Source organism: Nicotiana tabacum, chromosome 15, assembly GCF_000715075.1.
Source record: "Nicotiana tabacum cultivar K326 chromosome 15, ASM71507v2, whole genome shotgun sequence".
Lineage (NCBI taxonomy): Eukaryota > Viridiplantae > Streptophyta > Magnoliopsida > Solanales > Solanaceae > Nicotiana > Nicotiana tabacum.
In genome coordinates, this window is record NC_134094.1 from 104,058,514 (window position 1) to 104,065,592 (window position 7,079).

The window sequence follows — 7,079 nt, forward strand, 5'->3', positions numbered from 1 at the left end:
ATAGAACACCGTACAAATAGTGCCACCGAATCTTCAATGCATGAACAATATTTGCCAACTCTATGTCGTGAATTAGGTAATTCTTCTCATGAACCTTCAACTGTTGATACACGTAGGCAATCACCTTACCGTCTTGCATCAACACCGTGCCAAGCCCAATATGCGACGCATCATAATACACAATGTAAGACCCTGAATTCGTAGGCAACACCAATACTGGGGTTGAAGTCAATGCAGTCTTGAGCTTTTGAAAGCTCGCCTGATACTCCTCGGACCATCTGAAAGGAGCACTCTTCTGGGTCAATCTAGTCAAAGGTGTAGCAATGGATGAGAAACCCTCTACGAATCGACGATAATATCCAGCCAAACCAAGAAAACTCTGAATCTCAGTAGCTGAAGACGGTATAGGCCAACTCTGAACTACCTCAATCTTCTTCGGATCTATCTCGATCCCCTCACTAGACACCATATGACCCAAAAACGCCACCGAATCAAGCCAGAACTTACACTTGGAGAATTTTGAATATAACTTCCTCTCCCTCAGGGTCTGGATCATGATCCTCAAATGCTGCTCATGATCGGCCGGATTGTGAGAATATACCACGATGTCGTCAATAAACACGATGATGAAAGAATCAAGATATGGCTGGAATACACTGTTCATCAGGTGTATAAATGTTGTTGAGGCGTTGGCCAGCCCAAATGACATCACTAGATACTCGTAGTGACCATACCGAGTCCTGAAAGCAGTCTTCATGATATCCGAATCCCGAATCTTCAAATGATGATACCCTGATCTCAAATCAATCTTCGAGAACTCTCTGACACCCAGAAGCTAGTCAAACAAGTCATCAATGTGCGGGAATAGGTACATGTTCTTCACTATAACCTTGTTCAGTTGTCTAAAATCAATACGCATCCGCATAGTACCATCCTTCTTCTTCACAAAACAAAACCACATCGGTGGTGCTTCAATAATAGGTCGTAACTGAAGAAAGCACATTCAGTGGCGACTGAGCTTCCACGAATAACGTACAATAGTCAATAGCAATAATATTGTCGCCACATAAAGGTACTTCGTTTTCGCGGCAAGTTAGGTACCAATGAAGCCTTTTTCTGTGGCAACCACGGAAGCATCTTTTTCTAAAAAATAAATACTTGAAAGTTTTATTCTTACCGGTTGTTCAACAACATAAACATTATAACAAAACACCACCAAATATGCTTATATAAAGTAACTTAGGAACTTTTTATTACCGAAATTAGTGTATGTAACAAAGTATACAACACTCCATAATACATTGCAATTTCTAATAAACATGAAAAAAAACAATAAGAAACAAAATTAATTTTTTTCAATCTCCTCCTTGTCCAACATCATTTCACTTGTTGAAGAACCTTGTCTTTGCAATTTTAAGAAAAAATGCAATGAATCATTATGATAACCCTCACAAAAAAAGTAACTTTTATTTATGATATATCAATTCGAGAAAATTTAGATCAAATGTGAAGTACATATCAAATCCAACTAAAATTCATATCAAATTGTATACATGATAGACTTATGGAATGAACAATATCAATAACTACTGTTCGTTGCACCAGTAAACCTGTTTGCCCTTAAAATTGGATAACAATTAAACTTATAATATGGTTCTAAGGACACGTGATTTCACTTAATAACAATTAATAAATATGAAGATTAATAACATAAATGAACTATAAACTAAAGCAAACCAGTGTTAGAATGAAACTCAGCCCTCGAGTTTGGATACCCTCGAACTGGTTGATGCAAGAACAATTAAAATATAACAAGTTGATGAACAATAGTATAAACGAGAAAGAGAATTATATTGCTTTGATATCTGTGAACAATATGTGTTACAAATTATTAGAACCCCCTTTAAATAGTAAAGGAATTCCACTTATGTTATAATTCTAATTACATAAAAAAAATCCCATATTAGCTAATTAACTGTTTTCGATTTGATCTGTTCTGAGATTTACGCCATGATCCTCGACCAATCACGGATATCTCGCCTTTCTGTTATTGTGCTATCTTCGATCTTGCTCTATGTCTGTCTCATTTGACTTCGATCGCTACTAGCCTCGATCTCGATAGGTACCTCGATTCAGAACTCGATACCTTATCCCCGTGATTTGTTCCCTTACAAGGTCGTCCTTCAATGCAACCTCCCGGTCTCGGTCAAATAGTAAAATTGGATGGCCCGATTTTAACCGTATACAGATAGTCCCCTCATTTTTTGGAGTGAAATGACAAGAAATGAATTGAGCCTTCGATTTTCTACCTCGACCTGTCATAACGTCATCCTCGTAACATAAACAACGGGAGTGACCGAAACGTCCCGTCGGTACAGTTCCCCAAGTCATTAATGAGTGTCAGTTGGTGGTCAGCCACTAGTGCCTTTGAACCGTCGTTGTGAATCCAATAAATAGACCGCTTTCTCATTGATTCAAACTTTACTTTCACTTCCTTCTAATCTCCTTTCTTTTTTTTCCGTATAGGCTTTGGCACTCCATCAAGATACATTTTCAAAGTCCCGAGCATAGCTGAGCCAATGTGAGGCCGACCTTCGAGGGCTCAGGAGGAGAGAAATTCCCTTAAACTTCTCAGTGGAAAAAAGAAGAGGAGATCAAGGACCTCCGAGCCGAGTTGGCCAAGGCTCACCAAGATCAGACCGACCTAATCGAGTAGGTAATGAAAATCTTAAAAGCTCATGGGCTCGATTCAGTAACGGTAGCTAACATTTTAATCTCACAGCTGCAACACAAGGTCGAGAGGATCTAGCAATTCTGCGAGGAGGTCAACATAATAAAGGCGGAGACCTTGGGGTAGAAAGAAAGTATGGACCGCTTTGCTGCTGAAAAAGAGGCTGCTCGAGCCCAATTGTCATCTGTCGAAAGTCAGCTTCGAGGCATGAAGGAGAAAAGCTCAGCTCAGGTAAAAAACATAGAGGAGCTCGAGGCTCGGTTGGCTTCCGAACTTGCAAAGGCCAAATCTGAAGCCGAAAAGGCAAAGGCCGAGTCCGAGGTGATCGTGGAAGTCTACCTGGTCGATGCTGAAGCCGCTCAAGTCCAAGCGAGAGAGGCAGCTGAGACCGCTCAAACTCGAGCACATTGGATTGCTGAACTCTCCAAATGTCAATCTCGGAGGGAAACCCTCGAGGAGATCCATGCTCGAGGTTTCGATCTTACCGACAATATAATAAAGGCTAAAGAGTATGAAGCTAATGCTAGAGCGTAGGCCTCTTCCGATGATGATGATGGTAGCAAGAGCGCATCCGAGAATGGGGAGGACCTCGATAGAGAAGAAGCTGCCCCTGAGGAAAAATAGGACTCTTAGGCTTTTTCGTTTTTGATTTTTTGGGCGGGACCCTGATCGGTCCTTGTAAATATTTTCGTATATATAAAAGATCTTTTTTCTCTTTGACTTGTCTTTATTCTATTTCATTCATGCATTTATGCCTTATGAAGATTTTTCTCACAAGTTTGGGACTTTAGGCAACTAGACCGAAGTCGGACCAATGTAGTCTTTAAAATCGAGTGAGTACTTGCTCGAACTCGAAGTAGAGTGACCCTTAGGTTTTAGTTGAGTAAGGACGATTTCTCGAACCCAAAAAATAAAATGGCCCTTAGGCTTTTGAATTAGGCCGATATGGCCTCAAAAGAATGGTTCTTCCCCTTTTTCGGCTTGAAAAATTAATCATAAAATTTTTTTATGCCTTAGCAGGAGATAAATTTATACCCATTAGATTTTTCGAAGATTGGTGTTATTGAAATCCTTTGCTTTGTTATGCCTTCGCACAAAATTGACCGGGAGTTCGAACAATTCGATACCCCTTAGGGTTTTTCGAGGGTCGATATTATCGAGACCCTTAGTAATTTAGCCGAAGGTTGCCTTTTTTAACCGGTTTATGAGAATATTTAAAGGCCTGTTTTATAACAAAATTCGGACGTCTACGAACCGTGTTAATTTGGCCGTAGCCTTTAGTTTGGGATTTGCCCCTTAGGCTTGTTTCCCTGCTATACTTCGAACTCGTTTGAAGTGTTAGTCCCTGAGTGGGGTGGCCGTGGCCTATAAAATCGAGGATTGCCTTTTTAAGGTCTTACAATTTCGAGTTTTAGTAATTCGTTCATGTCGATTTTTTGGACGGCAGTCCTCGAGTATAGGGTAAATTGTTTGAACTTCAGTTGTTATCGACCCTTAAGCCAGTTTCCACAATAGATCATAAGTATGAAATTGTAGTATAAATTTTCCTAAGGCATGGAACATCTGGTAAGGAAAAATACTTCTTTCAATAGATTATACATGCGTACATGTTTTGCCATTAGGGCTCGAGTAATCTATATGGACATGGTTCATTTGACCGTTTGGTCCTTTACCTATCAAGACCCTGTCGACACGAAGTATTTTCCTTATAACTATCCGAGGGTGATGCCCCCCAGTATTCGAGGTTGATTGTAAAGGAACCTTGGATACTATTGAATTGCTCTAAGTTAGAACGAACAATGGTTGCCTCATTAAAAACCTCATCGGAAAAACCCATTTGGGACAAAAATCGGTCTAAGGAAAAAAGAGTGCAACGCGTTCTTTCAGACCTAACGACTTTGTGTTTGAAGAATCCTTTGATGTCTTCGATTAAACATCTGCAAATAGTTAGTATAAAATATAAACGAAAATGGAAAAGGTCGTACCTTAGCAGTAATATCATTTGCGGAGTGATATATTCCAATTGTTTGGTAATTTTTCGTCGTTCATAGTGCCAATGTTGTAGGATCCCTTTCCGATGATATCGAGGACCTGATATGGTCCCTCCCAGTTCGGGCTAAGTTTTCCTTCATGTGGGTCTCGAGTATTGAGGGTGACCTTCCTCAGAACCAAGTCCCGAATTTTAAAGTGTCGAAGATTGGCTCTTCGATTGTAGTACCTTTCGATCCGCTATTTCTGTGCGGCCATTCAAACGAGGGTGGCTTCCCATTTTTCATCTAGAAATTTGAGGCTTGTATTCATAGCCTCATGATTTGACTCTTCCGTTGCATATCGAAACCTGACGCTAGGTTCCCCGACTTCAACCAGGATCAGAGCTTCGGTGCCATATACTAAAGAGAATGGTGTTGCCCCCGTACTGGATTTTGACGTTGTTCGATACACCCAAGGACTTCGGGCAATATTTCTCTCCATTTTCCCTTAACGTCGTTCAATCTTTTCTTTAGATTTTGAATGATGGTCTTGTTTGTCGATTTGGCCTGTCTGTTCCCACTAGGATGATATGGCGTCGATAGGATCCTTTTTATTTTATGCTCTTAAAGAAACTTTGTCACTTTGCTGCCAACGAATTTCTTTCCATTGTCGCATACGATCTCAGTAGGCATCCCGAATCGGCATATAATATGGTCCCAGATGAAGTCTATGACTTCTTTCTCTCTAACTTTCTTGAAAGCCTGTGCTTCAACCCACTTAGAGAAATAGTCAGTCATAAACAAAATAAATTTAGCTTTACCTTGGGCCGATGGTAGAGGGCCAACGATATCCATTCCCCATTTCATGAATGGCCATGGGGATAAGACTGAGTGGAGTTGCTCTCCGGGTTGGTGAATCATCGGCGCATACCTTTGACATTTGTCACACTTTCGAACAAACTCTTTTGTATCATTTTCTATATCGGCCCAATAGTATCCTGCTCTGATGACTTTGTGAACCAATGATTCGGCACCGGAATGATTTTCGCAAGTGCCCTCGTGGATTTCTCATAGGATGTAGTTGGTATCCCCTGGTCCCAAACATATTGCCAATGGTCCATCGAACATCCTTCTATATAGTATTCCATCTTCGGCCAATGTGAATTGTGCGGCCTTCGTATATAGAGTCCTCGATTCATTAGGATCAGATGGAAGCTTCCCGTTCTTTAGGTACTCGATATATTTGTTCCTCCAATCCCAGGTCACACTTGTGGAGTTGATTTCGGCATGGCCTTCTTCGATTATTGACCTTGAAAGTTGTATGACAGTCCCCGATCTAATCTCGTTGTCTTCGACTGATGGCCCCAAATTTGCAAGGGCATCGGACTCGCTGTTTTGTTCTCGAGGCATATGCTGTAGGGTCCATTATTTAAACCAGTGTAGAGTCACCTGTAGTTTGTCCAAGTACCTCTGCATTCGATCCTCTAGAACCTCGAAGGTTCTGTTGACTAGGTTTACCACAAGCAGGGAGTCACATTTGGCCTCGATGACCTCTGCTCCCAAACCTTTAGCTAGCTCGAGACCTGAAATCATGGCCTCATACTCAGCCTCATTGTTAGTTAACTTGTAAGTTTTGATAGCTTGTCTAATTGTATTACCCGTGGGGGGCTTCAAAACGATGCCTAGCCCGGACCCCTTCACGTTCAAAGCGCCGTTTGTGAAGAGGGTCCACACCCCCGATGATGTACCCGACTTTAATAATAGTTCCTTTTCGACCTCGGGTATGAGTGTTGGTGTCAAGTCGGCCACGAAGTCTGCTAAGATTTGAGACATGGTCGTTCGGGATCGATACTCGATATCGTACCCACTGATCTCGATGGCTCATTTGGCCAATCGGCCTGAAATTTCGTGCTTATGCAAAATATTGCGAAGGGGATAAGTAGTCACCACACAGATCGGGTGACACTTAAAATATGGTTTTAATTTCCTAGAGGCGCTTATGAGGGCAAGCACTAATTTTTCTAAGTGTGGGTACCGGGTCTCGTCCTCACCTAAAGTTCGACTAACATAGTAAATAGGAAATTGTGTACCTTGCTCTTCTCAAACTAGGACCCCACTTACCGCGATTTCTGAGACTGTTAAGTACAAGTAGAGTTGCTCGTCCGCTTTGGAGTATGAAGTAGTGGCGTGCTCGAGAGGTACCGCTTTAATTCTTCCAATGCTTGTTGGCATTCTGGGGTCCATGCATAAATTTTCTTCTTTTTGAGCAGTGAGAAGAACCTGTGACTTCTATCTGAAGACCTCGAGATGAATCGGCTTAGGGCAGCTATGCGCCCTGTTAATTTTTGTACGACCTTAACATTGTCCACGACTGTGAT